Genomic DNA, 22,913 nt, shown 5'->3' with positions numbered 1-22,913 from the left:
AAAAATATTTTATGGAGAAAGGTGTATACGTTATCTAAAAGTGAAGAAGCATAAAAAGTTTTATATTCATTTAGTTTCTCTCTGTTAAATTCTTATAGCTTTATTGTTTAATTTCCTCACGTCTTTTTTGGGAGAATGGTATTTAACAAGGATTCTGGTAAGTGTAGCGGAACTGGCGAAGGGGCAGTTTGTAATCAGCACATTGCTTGTATAATCCACGGGGCTGTAACCATTCAGGAAGGAACTTCCTGTCCTTCATTTAATTAAAGCAACTTTCCATGAAAAACAAAACAAAACCTCTTTTCCTCTTTTCTGACTAGCATTTACATGAAGAGTTGCCTATGTTAAAGGACACAGCAACCTGTGAAGAGAAATATTTAAGCTAATGTATTCCATCGTGCCGGTAAGCATGTTCAAAGGAGCGCATGAAAGATATCACAGCCTCACAAATGCAGAGAAAAGCTTCCCTTGGCCACTGCTGATCAGGAAGTGAGACTTTGTCCTCCCCACAGTGATAAGAGCCTCTGGGAAATTTACTCTGGGCTGTGTATCTATCACTTGCTCTAAATCAACAAATTTGTAATTGATTGTGTCACATTTCAGCTATACCTAGCCAGCTGGATTATCTTTCTCAAGCCAAAAGGGAACTAGACATGGAAGGCAAATTGCAGTTAGATGAATTTAACCAGCTTCTTCAGCACCTCATGAAGCCAGTGACTGTAAGGGCTCTGCTACATGGCTAAGCGGGCTGTGCAAGCATTGCCAAGGACTCCTCCCTTGTTGACATTCCCTGCTCCTCTTCATATGATCCCATCTCAGAGCTCTGCCGTCCACACCCTCACCAAGCTGGATCCTGGAAGTCATGCAACTCCTTCTTCCTTACTTCTGTAAACCAAAAGGTGTCTGAGACAGATCTCAATCAACTTAGAGGTTTATTTTGCTGAGGTTGAGGAAACACCCAGGAAAAAAGAAACACAAGTTACAATAGGATTTGTGTTCTCTGCTTTTTTCCAAGGACAGTTTGGAGGACTTATATGTAAAGGGAGAAGAGTGGGCAGGAGGAGAAGGAGGGAAGAAAAAAAGGGGGTAGGGTAGGCAATGAGCCAGGAGGTCACATTCTCATGAAGCCTTGAATAGCACTCACTGAATCCACACTTTACATGTGAAAGGAGAGGAGGGAGGGGGAAGTCTATCATATAATTTTCTTGCTCAGTACATCTACATTTTACATAAGATAAAGTCAGCACACGAAATTACAGCTATCTGTTGGGAACAAAAGAAACACAGTTTTGCTTTGGTTTTTTCTTGTCTCAGTTCCCAAGCTTAACTTTTCCTTTAGCATTGTGAGTTTGAGGTCTTGAGATTTTCTTTTCCTTTCTCACTTCCCCCACCAATTAATGGTAAGACAGCCAGCTTAGCAGACTAAACATTTCTAACTTACCTCTTTTTCAATTTCTGCTAACACTGCCCTAATTCACTTCCTTATTCTTTAGGACAGGGGTCACCAACCCCCAGGCCATAGACCAGTACTGGTTTGTGGCCTGTCAGGAATCGGACCACACAGCAGGAGGTGAGCAGCAGCAAGCCAGCAAAGCTTTATCTGTATTTACAGCCGCTCCCCATCACTTGCATTACTGCCTGAGCTCCACCTCATGTTGGAGGAGCGACTGCATTAGATTCTCATAGGAGTGCAAAACCTATTGTGAACTGCACATTTGAAGGAGCGAGGTTGCATGCTCCTTATGAGAATCTAATGCCTGATGATCTGTCAGTCTCCTGTCACCCCCAGATGGGACTGTCTAGTTGTGAAACGGCTCCTTTGTCTGGGGTATATACCTTGGCTCTTGGTCTGGGTTGAGAAGGAATTCAGGACACAGACACACATGAGGAGTGGGTTTTGGAGCAGAAAGTTTAACAGAAAAAGAAGAAAAGAGGCCGGGCACAGTGGCCTACGCCTGTAATCCCAGCACTTTGGGAGGCTGAGGTGGGCAAATCACTTGAGGTCAGGAGTTCAAGACCAGCCTGGCCAACACGGTGAAACCCCATCTCTACTAAAATTGCAAACATTAACCAGGCATGGTAGCAAGTGTCTGTAATTCCAGCTACTTGGGAGGCTGAAGCAGGAGCATTGCTTGAACCTGGGAGGTGGAGGTTGCAGTGAGCCGAGATCGTGCCACTGCACTCCAGCCTGGGCGACAAAGCAAGACTCCGTCTCAAGAAAAAAAAAAAAAAAAAGGAAGAAAAGAGAGAGAAAAAGCTTCCACATGCTGAGAAAGCCCAAAAGAGGGTCTCCGAGTGGGAAAAAGGACCAGCTGGTATGAATGCGTGGAGTTTTATAGTCCAGTCTGAGGAGGTGGTGTCCGATTTACACAGGGCTCATAGATTAGTTTGATCAGTTATGACGTCTACATAGTGTTTGGGGAAGGCTGATTGCCCTACCCTAATCTTATTATGCAAATGGCCATTCCAGTTGATCAGTGCCATCTTGTCTGCTTCTTACTGTACATGTGGCTGACAAAAAGAAGGGAAGATGGAGCTGCCATCTTGAATATGACTGGCACAACTGCCAGTGTCATGTCTACTGTTCGATTTTACAGGCTGCTCTTCATTAGAAAGGAAAATGATTTGGGGCTGCTTTTCACTAAAATGAAAAGTTTTACGGAGGACTCCCATACCCTTGCTATCTGCCTAAGTAATTTCTTCTTAACTCCTAAATCAGTAGCAGGAAAACAAGCTCAGGGCTCCCACTGATTGTACATTACAGTGAATCGTATAGTTATTTCATTGTAATAATAATAGAATGTTATACATTGTACATTCTTAATGTTATACATTGTACATTGTTATACAATGTAATCCTTACATTACTAATACAATGTAATACACTGTACATTATTAATACAATGTAATAATAGTAGACATAAAGAGCACAATAAATGTAATGCATTTGACTCATCCTGAAACCATCCCCACCCCAGTCTGTGGAAAAATGGTCTTCCACAAAACCAGTCCCCCATGCCAAAAAGATTGTGACCACCGATTGAGCAGGTATACAAAGGTAACAGCCTCCCAGTCAGTCTTCTTGCCCCTCAAATCCACCATCACATCCTACGTCATTATTGCTTCACTTAAAACCTTCCAATGGCTCTTTATGCATTAGGAGATGAAATCTCATTCCTTAGCCAGGAGTCTGACTCATGTCTGTAGTCCCAGCACTTTGGGAGGCCAAGGCAGGAGGATTGCTTAAGCCCAGGGGTTCAAGACCAGCCTGGACAGCACCTGCTGGACCCTGGGAGGTCAAGGCTGTAGTGAGCCATGATTGTGCCACTGCACTCCAGTCTGGGTGACAGAGTGAGACCTTGTCTCAAACAAACAAAAAAAGTCTCACTCCACAACATAATTCTCTGGGGCTTCCAGCCACTGATCAGGTGCACCCTGTCCATGCTCTTCCCACCACATCCCGCCCCACACTGCACACTTCCTGCACACACATGCTTCTGGGCACTGTGTTTTGGCTCATGTGCCCCTGATCCCCATGTACATCCCACATGCTGTTCACAACTAACTCCTACTTGTAATTTACCACTCAATGCAAACATCTCCTCCTCCAGGAAGCCCTTCCTTATTTTCACACACCCCAAACATACTCACAGGCCTCTGACTCCCATAAGGCCAGGTACACATGCCTATTATTATACTTAGCATATTGAATTAACATTATTATTATTATTTTGAAATGGAGTCTCACTCTGTCACCCAGGCTGGAGTACAGTGGCACAGTCTCGGCTCACTGCAACCTCCACCTCCAAGGCTCAAGCGATTCTCATGACTCAGCCTCCCAAGTAACTGGGATTACAGGTGCTCACCACCACACCAAGCTAATTTTTGTATTTTCAGTAGAGACAGGGTTTTGCCATGTTGGCCAGGCTGGTCTCAAACTCCTGATCTCAAGTGATCCACCCACCTCTGCCTCCCAAAGTGCTGGTATTACAGGTGTGAACCACAACGCCTGGCCTGAATTAATATGATTTTGCTATCATCATATTTCTTTCTTGATGGCAGAATCTACTTGGATTCTCATGGCCTAGCATAGAGCCAAATAGATAGAAAATTCTCAATGAGTATTTAGTAACTGAATACATGAATGTAAAAGAGCCACATGATATTAGAGTTTGTTTAAATGAGGCAAGATTTTTTAGATAGAAAAAAAATGAGTCTTTTTTCCTTTCTTTCTATGTTTTTTTTTTTTTTGAGACGAAGTTTCACTCTGTCACCCAGGCTAGAGTACAGTGGTGTGATCTCAACTCACTGCAATCTCTGCCTCCCAGGTTCAAGCGATTCTCCTGCCTCAGGCTCCTGAGTAAGTGGGACTATAGGTACACACCACAATGCCTGGCTAATGTTTTTTGTTTGTTTGTTTGTTTGTTGTTGTTGTTTTTAGTAGAGATGGGGTTTCACCAAGTTGGTCAGGCTGGTCTCAAACTCTGACCTCAGGTGATCCACCCACCTCTGCCTAACAAAGTGCTGGGATTACAGACGTGAGCCACCGCGCCCAGCTGAAAAAACAAACAAACAAAAAAATGAGTCTTAAATGAAGGATGCGTTTTGGTAATGAACTTTCCAGGATAACTAATATGCAAGTAGTCTATAGTTAACTTTTCCTATCGTGCAATTCTGATTTTTTTATCACATTGCCACCCCTGTAATACTGAAGACAGAGTTTGATACAGAGATTTGTGTAAATGATATCTATAATTTCAGACAATTATTTTAATATAAAAATCATATATTTAACTCTTGGGAGAAAATTAAAGAAAATATTAAGAAATCTAAAGATTTTTCTTTCCTAATTAAGGGATATCTTCAAGAAATCAAAAAGAGGGGTGGTCTAGGTGGCTCACACCTGTAAGCACTTTGGATGGCCGAGGTGGGTGGATCACCTGAGGTCAGGAGTTCGAGACCAGCCTGACCAACACAATAAAATCCTGTCTCTTCTAAAAATACAAAACTATCTGGGCATGATGGTTATCAGGCCTCTGAGCCCAAGCCAAGCCATCGCATCCCCTGTGACTTGCACATATAGGCCCAGATGGCCTGAGGTAACTGAAGAATCACAAAAGAAGTGAAAATGTCCTGCCCCGCCTTAACTGATGACATTCCACCACAAAAGAAGTGAAAATGACCTGTCCTTGCCTTAAGTGAAGACATCACCTTGTGAAATTCCTTTTCCTGGACCATCCTGGCTCAAAAAGCTCCCCCACTGAGCATCTTGTGACTCCCACTCCTGCCCGCCAGAGAACAACCCCCCTTTGACTGTAATTTTCCTTTACCTACCCAAATCCTATAAAACGGCCCCACACTTATCTCCCTTCACTGACTCTCTTTTCGGACTCAGTCCGCCTGCACCCAGGTGATTAAAAAGCTTTACTGCTCACACAAAGCCTGTTTGGTGGTCTCTTCACACGGACGCGCATGACAGTGGTGCATGCCTGTAATCCCAGCTACTCGGGAGGCTGAAGCAGGAGAATCACGTGAACCCAGGATGCAGAGGTTGCAGTGAGCTGAGATTACGCCATCACACTCCAACCTGGGCAACAGAGTGAGACTCTGTCTCAAAAAATAAAAAAAATTAAAAAATAAATAATAAAATAAAAAAGAGTAAATAATAGTTCTACATATGGAAGAACTACAAGAGCATCTATAGAGCATAGGAAATTTCAACATTCTGGTATTACCCCAAGTAGAAAGGAATTTGTGCAGCATTAACATATCTAAAAAATAGAAGTTGCTGTAAGAAAAACTAAAAAGAGAAGAGACAAAATAGAAGCACAAGTTAGATCAGAGACAAAACTGGAATGACTGAGGAAATTCTTTTCATTCAGTTTTCGGGAAAAATAAGATGGTGATATGTTAGAACAGAACACCAGCACTGCTCTGTTGAGTCTTTAGGAACTCTGAGTGGATGGATGCTCTGGTCTGATTCTCTTGCTGATTTTATTCTGCATTGGCATAATCTATGTTCTTCTCAACAGTAAGCGGTTCCTTTAGTTATACTGGTTATCTGTGGCTATGTAAAAACTACCTCAAAACTTAATAGGGTACTGTTCCTGATACTATGGGCAGACAACTTGGGCAGGGCTCAGCTAAGCAGGGTTTTTGCTGGTCTCATCTGGGGTCATTCATGAGGTCACTGTCATCTGATAGATTGTCTGGGATGATTGGTCCAAAATGGGCTCAAGTGCAGGAGTTCAAGACCAGCATGAAAACTATAGTGAGACCTCTTCTCTACAAAAAAAAAAAAAAAATGCTTGCTGAGGACAGTGGCTCACGCCTGTAATCCCAGCACTTTGGGAGGCCGAGGTGGTCAGATCACCTGAGGTCAGGAGTCTGAGACCAGACTGACCAATGTGGTGAAACCTTGTCTCTACCAAAAATACAAAAATTAGCCAGGCGTGGTGGCGCATGCCTGCAATCCCAGCTACTTGGGAGGCTGAGGCAAGAGATTCACTTGAACCTAGGAAGCAGAGGTTGCACTGAGCTGAGATTGTGCCTTTGCACTCCAGCCTGGGCAACAACAGTGAAACTGTCTCAATAAATAAATAAATATTAGCCAGGTATTGTGGTATGTACCTGTAGTCCCAGCTACTCAGGAGGCTGAGGCGGGAGAATCACTTGAACCCAGGAGGCAGAGGTTACAGTGAGCCGAGATTGCACTGCTGCACTCCAGCCTGGGTGACAGAGAGAGACTCTCTCAAAAAAAAAAAAAAAAAAAAAAAGAGCGTGGGCTGCACATAGTGGCTTCCTTTCAAAGTGGAAAGAATGTCTGTTGGATGAGAGGTTGTTGTTAAATAAATAAGACACCGTGTAGAAGATGGAAAGGGGAAGGAGGCGGAGTCTAAATTTATAGCAGAGAAAACAACAAGTACTGCTTCAGCCAGGTCGTCCAGGTCAGCCTCAACAGTGATGAATTACATTGATAATGTGTGTTCTTAATATGATGTGAGGAGAATGGTACTTTACTTATGTGGTCTGCCTCCTCAAAATCCTTAACTCCAGGCTAACCATGAGCGAAAAACATCAGACACACCCCAACAGAGAAACATTCTTTAAAATACTTGACTAGTACTCCTCACAATTGTCAAGGCCATCAAAAACCAGCAGAGCCTGAGACTGTCACAGCCAAGTAAAGCCTCATGAGACATAAGAGGCCAGGTGCGGTGGCTCATGACTGTAATCCCAGCCCTTTGCAGGGGCCAAGGTAGGAGAATTGATTGAGGCCAGGAATTCAAGACCAACCTGGGCAACATTGTGAGACCCCCATCTCTATGAAAAAAATAAAAATAAAAATAAAGAAATTAGCTGGGCATGGTGGTACATGCCTGTAGTCCCACTTCCTTGGAAGGCAGAGATGGGAGGATCACTTGAACCTGCGAGTTCAAGGCTGCAGTGAGCCATGATTGTGCCACTGGACTCCAGTCTGGGTGACGGTGAGACACTGTCTCAAAAAAAAAAAAAAAAAAAAAGATATATAACAGGTAAATGTAATGTGTGCCCCAAATGGGATCCCAGAACAGAAGAAGGATATCAGGTAAAAACTAAGGAAGTCTGAATAAAGTATGGACTTTAGTTGATAGTAAGTATCAGCGATACGTTATGTAAACGATATTTATAAACGATATTTATAACAAGGGAAATAGGTTCAGGACATATTTTGATTTTTCCATAAATTTAAGACTGTTCTCAAAAATAAAATCTATGTCTAAAAATGTATAAAAATATACAGAATGGAATAGAATTAATATGTAGTCTAATATGTGGATTACAAATTAAGGCCATTTTTTTTTTTTTTTTTTGAAAAGGAGTTTCACTCCTGTTGCCCAGGCTGGAGTGCAGTGGCACGATCTTGGCTTACTGCAACCTCCGCCTCCCAAGTTCAAGCGATCCTCCTGCCTCAGCCTCTGAGTAGCTGAGATTCAGCTAATTTTTATATTTTTAGTAGAGATGGGGGTGTCACCATGTTGGCCAGGCTGGTCTCGAACTCCTGACTTCAGGTGATCCGCCTGCCTTGGCCTCCCAAAGTGCTGGGATTACAGGTGTGAGCCACTGCACCTGGCCTCAAGGCCACATCTTTTTTAGTATTCAAATTTAGTGGCCGCCAGTGTCCATGGGTAATCATGAAATTATCTTTTCCTTCCTCATTTTCTCTTCCTTAGAAACAAAACCTGGGGAAATCTGACCACCCCACAGAGCACCGTTTGGCTGTGTGGTTCTCTTGCAACCATGTGGTAGCATTGCTGGCAGTGGTTGACCCCATAGCCCAGCATCGCTCTTGACCATTGGCAGAAGCAATGGTCCCGGGCACCACCTCTAGCAGCCCTAAGGTCCTTGAATACTGCTGATTCCTGGGCTTCTCCCATTGCCCACATCATAGGTCAGGGGGAAGGGGACTCTCCTCACAATGTAGTGCTTGGTTCCAATAATAGTGATAATAATAGTAATCATAACAGCTCACATTCACTGAGTGTCAGGCACTATTTTAAGTGCCTTGCATATATTAACTCATTTAATCCTGCCAGCAATCCTACGGAAAGTCTCATTTTATCCGTCAGTCTGGACTTTGTTTATTGCATCCATCCCCATTTTTTTGAGATGGAGTCTCGCTGTGTCGCCCAGGCTGGAGTGCAGTGGCGTGATCTCAGTTCACTGCAACCTCTGCCTCCCGGGTTGAAGAGATTCTCCTGCCTCAGTCTCCTGAGTAGCTGGGATTATAGGCATGCACCATGATGCCTGGCTAATTTGTTTTGTATTTTTAGTAGAGACAGGGTTTCACCATGTTAGCCAGGATGGTCTCGATCTCCCCACCTCAGATGATCTGCCCGCCTCGGCCTCTCAAAATGCTGGGATTACAGGCGTGAGCCACAATGCCCAGCCACCATCATCATTCTTAAGGATGCTCCAACTTTCCCCCATGTGGCCAGAGGGAACCTGTTCCTGTTGGCTCCTGAGTCTTTTGAACCGACGTGAGTGGTCTTGACAGCTTCCTTCCTTCATTTAGGACAAGACATCCAGACTCATCTTGTTCATTTCCTTTCCTAGAGCCAGATTTGATCATTTCTCCAAGGAGCCCTCATTCCTTGTCAGACACATAGGCAGTTCCCCCTCTGTTATTTTCTAGGATAGCATGGTATCACTTCATAGAGCTCAGCGTCTTGTAATTACGTATTTGTCTACTTACTATTATTATTATTTTTTTGAGACAGTCTCACTCTGTTGCCCAGGCTGGAGTGCAGTGGTTTAATCTTGGCTCACTATAGCATCTGCCTCCCAGGTTCAAGCGATTCTCCTGACTCAGCCTCCTGAGTAGCTGGGATTACAGGTGTGAGCCACCACACTAGCTTTTTTTATTTTTCTGTATTTTTAGTAGAAACGGGGTTTCACCATGTTGACCAGGCTGGTCTTGGTCTTGAACTCCTGGCCTTAAGTGATCCTCCCTCCTCTGCCTCCCAAAGTGCTGGGATTACAGGCATGAGCCACCTTGCCCATCCTATATATCTACTTATTTGCTACCTGATTGATTCTCTCATCAATCCAATAGCTTCTTTTTATTTTCTTTTGGTTTTTTCTTTCTTTCTTTTCTTCTTCTTCTTCTTTTTTCTTGAGACGGAGTCTCACTTTGTCACCCATGCTGGAGTGCAGTGGCGAGCGCTCAACTCACTGCAAGCTCTGCCTCCTCGGTTCACGCCGTTCTCCTGCCTCAGCTTCCCGAGTAGCTGGGACTACAGGCTCCCGCCACCACGCCTGGCTAAGTTTTTTGCATTTTTAGTAGAGACAGGGTTTCACCATGTTAGCCAGGATGGTCTCGATCTCCTGACCTCGTGATCTGCCTGCCTCAGCCTCCCAAAGTGCTGGGATTACAGGTGTGAGCCACTGTGCCCGACCTTTTTTTAAATTTTATTTATGTATTTATTTTTTTAGAGTCATGGTTTCGCTCTGTCTCTGAGGCTGGAGTGCAGTATTACAAACATAGCTCATTGCAGTTTCAAGCTTCTGGACTCAAGAGAGCCCCCTGCCTCAGCCTCTTGAGTAGCTTAGGTCTATAGGCATGCACCACCACGCCTGGCTTAATCTATTAGCTTCCTGAGGCAAGGGCTATGCTTTCCTTGCCATTATCTACCCAGCAAGTATTTTTTGATAAATGAAATAGTGTACCACTTATCAAAATACATATAATAAATATATAACATTAAAATATAAGCATATTTTATATTATTTGTAAATATATATTTTTACATGTATATGTAAATTACTAGAAAGAGCTATTAAATTAGCAGTGGTGGTTATATCTGAACTGGGGTGTCATATGTGTTCTTTTCATTTACAGCACTTTTCCAAAATGTTGAGTATAAATGCACATTATTTTTGTTGTAAGAGAAACAAGTGAGGCCAGGCTTGATGGCTCATGCCTGTAATCCCAGCAGTTTGGGAGGCCTTCTCACTTGAGTTCAGGAGTTTGAGACCAGCCTGGCCAACATGGTGAAACTCTGTCTCTACTAAAAATACAAAAATTAGTCAGGCGTGGTGGTGCATGCCTGTAGTCCCAGCTACTTGGGAGACTAAGGCAGGAGAATTGTTTGAACCTGGGACGGTGGAGGTTGCAGTGAGGCAAGATCATGCCACTGCACTCCAGCCTGGCGACAAAGCAAGACTCCGTCTCACAAAAATAAAATAAAATAAAATAAAAAAGACAGAGAGAAACAAGTGCATATATTTCTTTCTTTTTTTTTTTTTTTTTTTTGAGGCGGAGTCTCGCTCTGTCGCCCGGACTGGAGTGCAGTGGCCAGATCTCAGCTCACTGCAAGCTCTGCCTCCCGGGTTTACGCCATTCTCCTGCCTCAGCCTCCCGAGTAGCTGGGACTACAGGCGCCCGGCTAGTTTTTTTGTATTTTTAGTAGAGACGGGGTTTCACCGTGTTAGCCAGGATGGTCTCGATCTCCTGACCTCGTGATCCGCCCGTCTCGGCCTCCCAAAGTGCTGGGATTACAGGCTTGAGCCACCGCGCCCGGCCGGAAGTGCATATATTTCTAAACCATGAAAGCTCTAGAAATGCTTCGATACTTTTGGAGAGTTAGTTTCTGGCTCCAGACTGGGGATTCCAGCCTTCAACCTGGATGCTCAGTGTGGCAGAAACTCCCATGCATCACTGGGTTGGGTCCCCAGACTGACACACACATCGAGGTGCCTCCTTGCTCACAGTGGATCTTGGTCCCCTCCTGGGTCCAGGGCCATCTAAGCAGGGATGCTTAAGCCGTGACACCCTGCTGGTGACCCTCTAGTGGTTCCTCCCTAGTTCTCAACCCTTAAGGGTCTTGAAGCTCTTGAGTGGGTCCGTGGTCTCTGTAAGAGGAACAATTGCTTCTGCCTGTCCCAGAAGTCTGGTGACCCCAAGGCTTAGTGCTTCTCCCAGGATAGCTCTGGATAGAGCAAGAAAACTCCAGGAAAGTGACCTCACTGCCACAATCAGAAAGAGGCAGTTAGGGGCAGGCACAGTGGCTCATGCCTGTAATCCCAGCACTTTGGGAGGCCGAGGCGAACAGATTGTCTGAGGTCAGGAGTTCCAGACAACCATGGCCCACGTGGCGAAACCCCATCTCTACTAAAAATACAAAAATTAGCCGGGCATGGTGGTGTGCATCTGTAATCCCAGCTGCTGGGGAGGCTGAGGCACAAGAATCACTTGAATCCGGGAGGCAGAGTTTGCAGTGAGCCAAGATAGCACCACTGCACTCCAGCCTGGGTGACAGAGTGAGACTCTCTCTCAAAAAAAAAAAAAAAGAAAAGAAAAAAGAAAAGAAAGAGGCAGTTAGGATTTGTTCACACAGAAGGAATAGAAAAGAGAGCCATGAGTTTCCAAACACCCAGGCTGGCCACAGGAGGCTTGTTCTGCTGAGGTCATTCAATTCTGCGGCTCATTCTAGGAGACATCGCACACTACTTCCTGCCCATGCAGAGCAGGCCGTGATCTCAGAAAAGAGCACAGGCTTGTGGAGTCTTGTAAGAAGCCGGGTGGCCGGCCTTCTTCAAAACCCTCAAACAGGACCTCAGTTATGGAATGTATTTTTCCAAGCCCACCATGAAGGATTCACATCGGTAGACAGGAAATGCAATCCCCAGCAGGAGCTACAGAGAGTTTCATTCTGACTTCCAGTTGGAAGAGTGAAAAGTCAGCAGAATCACTGGTAAAACTCCTGGGATTTTTTTCTGGGAGTGGGAGAAAAAGATGTTACACCTGAAACTATGAGTTTTCTCTATTTTGTGATTTCAAAATACGAAAGGGGAGAACTTTCAAAGGGGAAGTTCTTGTAACTCTTGGGGTCAGAAATGGAAATTTGCTAGGGCTGACTAATAACTCTCCGTGCTCTGACCTCTGAGACATTAAAAACTCTAACAGTTGTGTAAAGATAGCAATTGGGAAAATGTTAGCATTTTTACTGCAATCTAGGGCAAAGGCCAAGGCTCCTCAAAATCCACACTCAGTGAACATTCGTGTTAGGTTGCCAGAGAGAGGACAGTGACTCATCAGGTTTTCAGATGAGCTCCATCTCTTCTTAAGCCAACAACGTTCTATTTCACTCATCAAGCTAGATCTGGAAGTCAATGTCATGGTAACCCACGTGATGTTGAAGAAATGGTGAAATGTAGACCTGCCAAGAATTGACAGAGCCATGTAGCTGTTTGCCCAGCTGGCAATTGATCTATGCAATGTTTGAAATCATGAGTAGATTAAGCAACAAGCAAACAAGAGCATTCAAATGGCCCCAGTACAATACAAGAATGACATGTCCAGTTAGGCATGGTAAACAAATCCCACAAACACACCAGAAGGTGGCAATGGAAAGGAAAAGTATGATGTTTTGTGATTTGGGCCTGACCTGGTTCTCTGACATCCAAAACCTGATCTATCCTCTTTGTGTCCAAAGGAAAACAGGGCTCAAAATGTCATGTATGTGATGGTTGAAGGCTGTGACAGTGTTTAGTCTGGAAAAAAGAAGAGTTTGATAGGATTGAAGATCAAATGATGGAAGAGCTGTCATGTGAACGGGAATTAGACTGCACTCCGAGGAGGGAGCAAAGGCCAGTGTGAAATGACAAAGTGAGATTTTAGCACTCCATATTTTCTAAGACCTTTCCTGAAATGGAAGGAGCTGCCTGGGGAAGCAGAGCATTTCTGTTGCTGGGAGTTTTCACAGAGGCTATTGCACATCGTGGTGACTGCTGGGGCTCCATTCAATCCCACCGAAGACACCAATGGGAATTCAGCCTGTGCCTTCCCGGGTATCAGGCATTGGGTGATGCCAGCCTTTGGATGCAGGAGTAGAACCCTTCCAACAAGCCTGGGATTCGTCATCACTCCCGTGTTGCAGATGAAGAAACTGAGGCTCACAGAGGCTAAATAATCCACCTAAAGTTTCCTAACGAGTATTCAAACCCTGGTGGATTTGGCTCCAAAGCCAATGCTTTTTTGCCTGTATCGTATACCCTCCATCTTGCTAAATAAGTCCTTAATCCTTGAGCCCTAATTAATAAAATGTATTATTTTGGAATGTTATCAAAATCCCACATTCCTAGAGCCTTAAATAAAATTCTCCCCAATATGAAACCTGATTATTCCCTAAGCATCTGCAGGCATGCCTCTTTGCTAGAAATTCCACGATTTCCTAATTAACAAAAGGAAATAGCATTAAGGCTCTCTTTCTGAAACTTCTGCTAGGAATCTCAGAAATTAAACTTGTGGCATTCATACCATAAAATCAATTCAGACAGCTGAATTCTTATATCTGCTTTTTCATTCAATCTCTTGTGGAATCATAAGTCATGGAACCTTTGCAAAAAGCTACCACAAAGAGATGAGAATGTGAGTGAACAAGGCAAAGAATGTACTCATTTTAAATTATTTATGGGCTGGGCATGGTGACTTACACCTGTAATCCCAGCACTTGGGGAGGCTGAGGAGGACGGATCATGCCCGGCCAGCATGGTGAAATCCCATCTCTAATAAAAATACAAAAATTAGCCAGACATGATGGCGTGCACCTGTAGTCCCAGCTACTCGGAGGGCTGAGACAGCAGAATCGCTTGAATATGGGAGGCGGAGATTGCCGTGAGCCGAGATCGCGCCATTGCACTCCAGCCTGGGCAACAGAGTGAGACTCTGTTTCAAAACAAAACAAAACAAAACAAAACAAAACAAAAGGCATAACTGTATATGTGACATGTGTTTATGTATTAAATATCAGTTTAACTCACAACAATTTGCCTGAGTTTGCTTTGAATTTCATGCACCGTAGAGATGTTGACCTGCCTTCTATTTCAAACTCTTTATATCCACCCTGAAGACATCCCTCTAATAGCATCCAGAAATCTGAAACCTCCCATCCCGCTGGGCTCAGCTGAGGTATCCCGAGAGAATGGCAAGCCAGAGGTCTGGCCTTCTGAGCCTGGCCTAGAAATTGTACTTTTGTTTCTCAGTTTTATAGATGACACTAATTGTTTAAGGTTGTAAGCTATTACTTGAGCATTTATTTCCCTTATCTCATGTGTACCTCTCTGTGACTTGGCTTCTTAGTCATCTGAAGAATGTATCATTTTAATTGTGAAATCATTGAGTCACTGATGTTTCTTGTTATTCCATATACCATAGTCAAGAACTATGACAGGTCTGAGACTATACCCTATTTGCAAGCTAACCATTCAGCATGACCCAGTTTCATGCATACTGACAGAAGACATGAGACTCCTGGGTCAGAAACAAAGGACTTCATTGCTCACAGCAGTAGCGGTAGCCAGTGTCAACATTTGAGCCACTTCCCTGAACTTCAGTTCCCAAAGGGTGATGTGAACAGGGCCAGCTGATGCTTGCACACATACAGGGTTGTCTTACAGTAGAGGAATATTGAATTTGGGAAACTCAAATCCCTTATAGTGGGCAGTAAACCTACCTGGCCTTTGCCCCAGAAGAAAACATTGTCTTTATCATACTGGACAACAAACAAGCCTGTCCTTTGCTCCGGAAGGGGACACTATCTCAGTTTTCCAAGGCTGTCTGCTATATAAGCATCCGTGAATACACAGATCAAAATAAAGGCAATTAGCACCTGGGCAGACAGCAGAAATGCAAGAGACCATGGAGAGCTTTCTACAAGAAACTACTGCTTCCATTTATGCACAGTACCTGATTTTGGATCCAAATTTGTACCATTCTAATTTCTTTGATACTTGATCATTTAAGAAATATTTGGTCTTGATTCCTGGTCAATATTTTCCAGTCTTACAAATAGAGACCATACATAACTCCTTCTTCTCCATCTATTCATGAATGATTACCCTTTTGCAGAGTTCTCTGTTTTTCTCTTCCACCTAAATATCATCCAAGATAGGTATTTGAACAGTCTTGTACCCACACACAAAAAATACAGAAAACATTTCAATATCAGAGATGTCAAAGTAAGAACTGAAGGTGGGGGTAAAGGGTGGGCACTACGAAGCAAACACCTCCCTAGAATGAAAGATTCATTCTACGGAGTCCATTGGAAGGATATGTATAAATGGTTCTCTGTCCTTGGCATTGTGGTATTTTCTTGCTATTGTGTACAGACATTTTCTCCTAAACCAAAGAAATAGGATGTTCAACCCAATATTCACCTTTAAAGTCCATTTAAATTTCCAGAAGCAGGGCCAGGCACAGTGGCTCATGCCTGTAATTCCAGCACTTTGGGAGGTCGAGGTGGGAGGATCACTTGAGGTCAGGAGTTTGAGACCAGCCTGGCCAACATGGTGAAAAGCTGTCTCTACTAAAAGTACAAAATAAGTTGGGCGTGGTGGTACATGCCTGTAATCCCAGCTATTTGGGAAGCTGAGGCACGGGAATCAGTTGAACCCAGGAGGCGGAAGTTGCAGCAAGCCAAGATCGCGCCATTGCACTCCAGCCTAGGCAACAGAGTGAGACTCTGTCTCTAAATAAATAAATAAATAAGTAAATGAAAGTAAATATATAAATATGAGTTCAGGGAGTATCCCAAAGGACTGTCAATAGCAATTTCTTCTGGGAAAAACAACTTTGGTTTTTTCTAGGGGGAAAGGAGGGAAGAACACTATGATCTATTGCACTCTGTTCTGTTTGACTTTTGTGATGAAGATAATTTTCATTTTGTGTTTGCTTTATCATCCACTTTTTGCAAGCCACCTGGTCAAGCATTTGCCAAACTAAAGCTGTCCTTCTTCTCCATCTTGACCTAGAAGCTCAATTGGAAGCTCAGTAGGGTCTTCAGCTGCATGCCATCTCCAGTGCCCAGCAAGGAAATACCAAGAATGTCCAAAAGCAAAGTGTCCTAACACAATAGATGCAATGGAACAAGGCTGCTACCTGAAGTAGGCTAAGTAGGTTGGCCTGGATACTCTGCTTTAACAGTCTTGAAAAGCAGAGAACCCCACCAATACCAGGGCATGGAAGGTGTAAATACTAAACAAAACTATGTATTTGAGACAGAAATTCTGTGAATTTCAAAGTACCTCTTGGAGGGAAGTAACTGGTATACTGATGGTCCTTGGAGGTTGGAGAAGAAAGCCTAGACTCATCCACTTTTATTATCTCCTATAAATCAATGGTACTCACAGCAGACAGACCTGGGAGTCAGTAACAGCTGGATTTGCAAACCAAAGTTACCATTACCCAGTTGTGTGATCTTGGGAAAATTACTTGAACTCTTTGATTTTCAATGACTCATCTTAAAAATGAGGATGAGAATTCCTACCTCCAGTTGATTGTTATACAGAGTCTGGCACATAGTGGGTGTTCATTAAAGTGCCACCATGTTAACAGGCATGGGTTGATCATGACTTACTTGTTCTCCACAGTGTCAGTTACACTGTGGACCATCAGTTCGTGTTTACTGATGGTAACCTGTGCCCCAAATCAGAACCCAATGCCTACTTAGAATGAGTTACAGAGCTTGTTGTTGGGAGTGCGGATTCTGGAGTCACACTGCCTGGGTTTGAATCCCAGGCTGACCGTTCTCTGGTTGATGATGCTAGGCAAGTTCAAAACTTCTCTCTGATGCGTTTTCCTTGTCTGTAAAATGGAGTGGATAGCCTGCCTTGCTCAGTAAGATGTTAGATTATCTTCCAATTAGAAAATGCTAAATCATAATACAAATAACATTACTAATTTGTATTATTAGAAGGGCAAGTCTGGGAGTCAAGCAGAATCGCCCCCTGCCCACAAAACCTGAAATATAAAACTAGTCAGGAAATATAGCCGCCGTTTTTAGAAACAGAGGATTCCCAGCAATACGAGTATTTAGAGGAACTTTCTGATAAGTGGCAGCTGCCAGAACGGAAGGGTTGAACTCTGAAGTTTCCTGTGTTCTTACTTTGTGGAGAAATAAACTGGTGGTCATTAGAGCAAACTTTCAATATCCTTGCCCGTGAGTCTCATATTTATATAGCAGGTACTTATCAATCAAATTTGTTCATGTGCTTTTCAAAATACAACGGTAGAAGAGCTTAACCCCTTGCCTGGTGATGAGAGGAAGTCTCCTGGGAAACAGCACTAAAGTCAAATACAAAAGATTAATACAATCTTCCATGAATAATCACATACTAGATAATGACATAATTATGTAATTGTGAGACCCACAGATGCCAAACCAATGACATTAGAAACAATTGCAGGCCAGGCACAGTGGCTCACACCCGTAATCCCAGCACTTTGGGAGGCTGAGGTGAGAGGATTGCTCAAGGCCAGCAGTTCAAGATCAGCCTGGACAACATAGCAAGATCCCATTTCTAAAAACAAAATATTAACAAAATAGTTGGACGTGGTGGCTTACACCTTAGTCCCAGCTACTCAGAAGACTGAGACAGGAGGATCACTTGAGCCCAGGAGTTCAAGGCTGCAGTGAGCTATGACGGCATCACTACACTGCAGCCTGAGTGACAAAGCAAGACCCTGTGTCTAAAATAATAATAATAATAATAAAATCTGTGCTTTAGTGAAAACTTAGCTGATCATATGAATGAATCTTTATAGTTACTTCCAACCAATAGCAATAAAATGATATTGCAAATCTGTAAATGTCACAGACTAACTGATACCATTTGTTGAAGTATCTAACATACTCCAGGTGCTTCCAGTATTACTTCTGATCCCTCCAACAATGCTGTAAGATTATTCGCTTCATTCCATAGATAAGACAATTGAGGTTCAGAAAGATTAATTACTTTCCAAAGGTTACTCAGCCAGGAACGGCTGAAACAGCAGGTTGTTCCACTCTAACGCCCCACATCCTTTTGGTAGGTCATGTGGTCTTTTAATAACCTTCACCCAACAACTGGATCTGAACACCTGCTTTGCGGCTCACCCCAGGTTAGGCATTCATGCCCCAAAGATGCACCACATACTGGCCCTGACTTGGCAGAGATGAGCCCTCCAAGCTCATTATTTACTTTTTCTTCCTTACAAGTCATCAATGATGTAGGCGACAGTTTCTCATGCTCCTGATTTATATACCGAAAAATTGTTTGCCTCATTAGTTGTTGTCATGCAAAATACGTCACCACCTTCCAGAATGAATTCCACAGTGTCACACAGTTGTGGATAAGGAATAGGCTTTATTGGGGAAAAGGAAAATTAAATACGCCAAAGGGCAGCAAGAGAAGAAAGGCATGAGACTGTGCTTAAAGAAACTGCTACATACCGTTGCACCACGAGGTCCTAAAAAAAGAAAAAAGAAACAGCTACAAATAAACAGAACAAATAGAAGCATATTTCATAGAGAAAATAGGAAAGCCAAAAGTTTTGGAGGATTAACTTTCCAAAAGCTTATTAAATAATACAAATAACTAAATTCAGGGCTCCTCTGTATCATCCAAACTTCCAGTAACTGCCCCAAATCAGTGGTTTAGCCAATGGGACCAAGAATAAAGAATTCACTCTGCTTCAACCCCTAGATCTCTCTGCAAACAATCCCATCACCCCTACCAATGAGCTTTGCCTCTACTCACCCATCTGAGCTCCAGCCTTTGCGTGTGACTCCGAATGGTGGAGTTTTCTCTTAAATCCATTTTTCTTGCCAAAAGTAGGTCTATTTCACTGTTACTTTTCAATTGGCTTCACCTTCCTGGGGTTAACCATTGTGCTTTTGCTATTTCCCCATCTCCCTATGTAAGCCCATGCTTCTGTATTCTGTTTTATTTCATATTTTTAATGCCTTGATTTCACAACCCACCCTTTGAAAAACAGATTTATTTATTTAGAGACAGAGTTTCTCTCTTGTCACCCAGACTGGAGTGCGATGGTGCCATCTCCATCTCGGCTTACTGCAGCCTCTGCCTCCCAGGTTCAAGCAATTCTCCTGCCTCAGCCTCCTGAGTAGCTGGGATTACAGGAGCCTACCACCATGCCTGGCTAATTTTTGTATTTTTAGTAGAGATGGGGTTTCACCATGTTGGCTAGGCTGGTCTCGAACTCCTGACCTCAGGTGATCCGCCTGCCTCGGCCTCCCAAAGTGCTGGAATTACAGGTGAGAGCCACCATACCCATCCAGAAAACAGATGTACTTTTAAAACTATGTGAGCAAGAACTATGTGGATCCCATTCTCCATCCTATACCCAGTATTTGGGGGATGCATCTGTTGATTAAGTTAATGAAAAATGAAATGAGTAAAAACCGCATAAGGACATCTTAAACTCAAAATCCAAGGAGTAGGAAAATTTTCCCACCATGTGGAGCAGAGTTGGGCTTTGGGGGTTAATTCTTTTTCTTTATCTCTTGCATTAAAAATAAGGAAATAGGCTGGGAACACTGGCTCACGCCTGTATGCCAGCACTTTGGGAAGCCAAGGCAGGAGTATTGCTTGAGCCCAGAAGGTCAAAGCTGATTTCTTCCCATAATGTACTCTCTCTTCTCAAAACAAGTTTTTGGTGGAGAATTGGGATAGTCAAGGTCAATAATCACATCTTTAACCCAACTCAGAACAGAAGCCCATCAGAAGCCCATCAGTCAAGAGTCCACCTTTTAGGGGTACAGTATGAATACAGAACAAATGCACATGTCCAAGTAATGCTGTCACTGATGCTCATCCCCCGGGGTGGGCTAACATGTGGTCAGGCCCATGATACACAGGAGCGTTCCACACGACTTTTCCAGAGGCTTCCCGTTCTATGAACTTCCGCACAGTTTCTAGGTGACTGTGGCTGAGGGGGCGCCTTAGACTTTTTCTTTCCCAGGGTTGTGCTGGCCATGGACACCTGGATGGTGCAACAGCGTGCTTGCACTTTGACAGCTTGTCACTAGATGGCAGCACACATTTGTCAAGACGGAGACTTGGCTCTTCAGTTTCTGTCACTCATCTCTAATTAATGAAACACCACTGGATTTTTTTTTTTTTCTTTTTTTTCTTCTTTGAGGTGGAGTCTCGCCCTGTCACCCAGGCTTGTATGTGCAGTGGCATGATCTTGGTTCATTGCAATCTCCGCCTCCTGGATTCAAGCAATTCTCCTGCCTCAGCCTACTGAGTAGCTGAGATTACAGGTACGGACCTGGCTAATTTTTGTATTTTTACTGGAGACAGGGTTTCACCATGTCGGCCAAGCTGGTCTCAAACTCCTGATCTCAGGTGATCCACCCGCCTCAGCCTCCCAAAGTGCTGGGATTACAGGAGTAAGCCACTGTGCCTGGCCACTTGTTGCAGTATTTTCTTTGGTGGTTGGTAAACTGCTGTGACTATTTTCTCAAAAGTATTTCTAGAATCAGCAACATTTAATCCTGAAGCAGGTGCAGGAGAATTCTGTGAGAGCCCAGCAAGCAAAAATATGATCTTGGCCTATAATCTATCCAAGAAGCAGCTCCCCCTAAACCACGATTATCAAATTTTTATGCAGGTCAGGTGAGGTGGCTCACGCCTGTAATTCCAGCAATTTGGGAGGCCGAGGCAGGTGGATCACTGAGATCAGGTGTTCGAGACCAGCCTAGCCAAAATGGTGTAATCTGGCCTCTACTATAAATACAGAAATTAGCCATTCGTGGTGACCCATGCCCGTAATCTCAGCTACTTAGGAGGCTGAGGCAGGAGAATCGCTGGAACCGGGGAGGCAGAAGTTGCCATGAGCTGGTATCTTGCCACTGCACACACCAACCTGGGTGACAGAATGAGACTCCATCTAAAAAAAAAAAAAAAGTATATGCAGTCCACTTTCATGTGCAGATTTTGAAGATTAAGAGCAGAATAATCTATGCAAACAAAAGAGTAAAAAATTCAGCTCAGAGTAACAGCATACGGTGCTGGAGATCTGTAACATATGCAGTGTCGCTTCTGTGCTTTTCTGTGACAACAGAAAAAGTGAAGATTTCAATTGAGTTACGATGCTTGGGTTATTGTTTCTGGTTTGTTTGGGTTTTTTCTCCTCTCCCTCCACATACACCTTGGAATGGACAATTTCAACTGCATGGGATAAATCCAAAGACTTGAGTCTCTAGCAGCCAACTAGACTTGGCCTCTTGTTGACTCTGGGCGGTGGGAATAATACTCATCAAATAAGCAACCAGCACAAACTGTCTTTTACTCTGAAAGTCTTTTGCTTGCACCTCTGCAAGCTAAAAATAGTAACAGCTAATGCTTACTGAGCACCTACTGCATACCTGAAAATGTGAGGAATCCTCTGTTGCTTTGTACAAGAAAACTTTAAAGAAGGTACCATTAACATCACACTTATTTTATTGTAAATGAAGAGAGGCTTATTCATGTAACCTGCAAAAGGCCACCCAGCTAGGAAGCAGTAGCTCTGGATTCAATCCAGATTTAAGTAACACTACATTAAACCACTGCCACCTCACCCCTGCCCACCAAGACCAACAAACTTCCAAGAAAATGTTCTAAAACTCTTCAGGGAGTTTCCCTGTAATACTAAGAGAACCACAGAGACTAGTGGGCCAAGGTGATCCTGGAGCTCTTCTGCAGTCTGCTATGTGGCTCCTTTATAAAAGAACATGTTATGGCCTCTAAGATCATCTGTTCCCATAGAATTGGGAAATTGACTCTACACTATGGGGTACAGAACACCAAACACATGCATGTGATTTCTGGTAAACCAACTTGATACCAGATGTGAAAAGACTCAGACTTAAACAATAGAGTGGGCCAGGCACAGTGACTCACACCTATAATCCCAGCACTTTGGGAGGCCGAGGCACGCAGATTACCTTAAGTCAGGAGTTCAAGACCAGCCTGGCTGACATGGTGAAACCCCATCTCTACTAAAAATACAAAAATTAGTTGAGCGTGGTGGCGCACGCCTAGAGTCTCAGCTACTCAGGAGGCTGAGGCAGGAGAATCGCTAGAACCCGGGAGGCAGAGGTTGCAGTGAGCCAAGATCAAGCCACTGCACAACAGCCTGGGTGACAGAGTGAGACTCTGCCTCAAACAAAACAACACAAAACAAAACAATAAAGTGTCTTACCTCAATATAAGACCTTGCACTTTTCAGAATACTTCTCACTCTTCACAGCATAGCTTCTAGGTAGGAAGAGAGATACCATCCCTATAGAACATACCAGTTGACAGCTCTGGGCAGGGCCTACTTTAAGGGTGTGTGACCAGGATAGTCACTCAGGGCCCCACATGTTTAGAAAGTCCCAGCATTTGGAAGTTTTCACATTCCCCTAGCACTTGGGGTTTAATTAATTATTCATTTAAAATCTTACTAATTTGATCTTTGACTTTATGTTTTGTTTGTTGGTTTGTTTTTAAGCCAAGGTCATGGTCTGTCACTCAGGCTGGAGAACAGTGCTGCAATCATGGCTCACTGCATCCTGCACCTCCTGGGCACAAGTGATCCTCCAGCCTCAGCCTCCTAAGTG

The sequence above is a fragment of the Colobus angolensis genome, unplaced genomic scaffold (assembly GCF_000951035.1).
Source record: "Colobus angolensis palliatus isolate OR3802 unplaced genomic scaffold, Cang.pa_1.0 Scaffold414, whole genome shotgun sequence".
In the NCBI taxonomy this organism is placed as follows: Eukaryota; Metazoa; Chordata; class Mammalia; order Primates; family Cercopithecidae; genus Colobus; species Colobus angolensis.
This window is presented reverse-complemented; position numbering follows the sequence as displayed.